Below are 1933 nucleotides of genomic sequence, written 5' to 3' on the forward strand. Positions count from 1 at the left end.
AAATGAGAACAACATAATCATCCATCCATCCATTATATGTTTACTGAGCATGTACTGTGTGATAGGCACACACAAAACATGGAGGTTACAGAATCCCATAAACCTCTAAAATTGTCTCCCTGCGACAAGAATCCTCAAGTCCTTCCCAAATCCTAGTCCAGCATTTCCTAAGGCACCTTCTTGAGGATGATAAGTGTTCCTCCAAAAGGAGAGGAAAAGAGGAGTTTCATGGCTAAATGAGTTAAATAGGGCTCCTGGAGCTTGGACTGGCAATGAACACTGAAAATCTCCTGAGGTAGGTGGAGTGTGCTGAGTTGCCCAAGCCTGTTTGACCATAAGTCCTTCTTGACCCCAAGTGTCTCCCATGGTAGTCCACACTGAAGGACCCACTCAGAACACCCCTGTGTTCTTCCTGGGCTGCCGTCTGGGCTCCTTTGGATCTTGTCTGTTTTTCTCAGACAAAATCACGAAAAATAAAAGAAGGACATTCACTTAAAAGGACATAATGAAACATGAAAAATGAATAACAATTTTTTAAGTAAGCTCTACACCCAACGTGGGGCTTGAACTCACAACCCCTAGATCAAGAATCACACATTATCCTGACTGAACCAGCTAGGTGCCACTGAGAAACAAAATTTTAAAAGACTATTGCAAAATACAAAAATATTTGAATGCATTTTAAATGTGTGTACATTCATGGCAATACTGCAAATAATTGACTTTATTTTGTGGATTGTACCTAAGCACTTACCTCAAAGTCATTTGTTCATAGTATTACACATTTTTTGCTTGCTGATTCATCTCATTTAGCATCACAGTTTTTCCTTCATTAAGAGAGGTATCCATTTCCAAATACTAGGATGCATATTTGTAACTGAGTTTTGTATTGCATTGTGAAAGCCTTCTACTCTGTTGTTTGTTCTTGGCATATTGCCACATGACCACTGATAGGCATCCCAAAGTTCTATGGGAAATGTGGGTTCAAGACTGCACCACTGGGGGCGCCTGGGTGGCCCAGTCGGTTAAGCGTCCGACTTCGGCTCAGGTCATGATCTCACATTTTGTGAGTTCGAGCCCCGCATCGGGCTCTGTGCTGACAGCTTGGAGCCTGGAGCCTGCTTCAAATTTTATGTCTCCCTCTCTGTCTGCTCCTCCCCCGCTCATGCTCTGTCTCTCCCTACTTCAAAAATAAGTTTAAAAAAACATTTAAAAAAATTTTTAAAAGACTGCACAACTGTATAGACCATTATAATGGCTGCAGTTTATATTATATACAAACGGGAGCACTATGTCAATGGAGAAATGAAACCAAACTGTCAGCTAGTTGATGAAATCAACAAACTATCAAACCAAACTGCCAGCCAGTTATTTTTTTTTTTTATCTTTTAAGGAAAAATTGTTTCATGGCCAGTTAGTTATGTGGTAAAAATGCTTGTAGCAAAGATGCTTGGGGCAAAACTATCCAGAACCCCTGTGGACCGTAAGATTAGTGCTCTTCAGGAACAGGGCTTCAATGTGAAGGATAAAGCAGCGCAGTTCTCCATGAACATCAACCAAACATTAATGTCACTCACTTCATTCATTCAGCATCTATGGGGTTAGACCCTGTGTTGAGCACTGGAGACTCTAAAGAATGAGACCTCAGTAAGGGGGAATCCTCCCCTCCCCCGCCATGTATATAGCAAAGAGAACTCAGCCACCACTTTCTCCTTGGTACCTCCTCAACCCTTGTTCACTAGGCAAGGATCATTGTTGCTATTTTATAGATGAGTAAAGTGAGGAAGTCAGTTGCCTGAGTTAACCCACTGATGAAGCAGAAGTGAGCCCAGTGTCTCAAATCATCCAGAACTAAACTGGTGCTGGACACACAGGGTGGAAACTCACTTCTCTGGCACAGTAGGGACCCAGATGGCCTGAGGTTGAAGGAATG

Source organism: Panthera tigris, chromosome D3 (assembly GCF_018350195.1).
Source record: "Panthera tigris isolate Pti1 chromosome D3, P.tigris_Pti1_mat1.1, whole genome shotgun sequence".
Taxonomy (NCBI): Eukaryota; Metazoa; Chordata; class Mammalia; order Carnivora; family Felidae; genus Panthera; species Panthera tigris.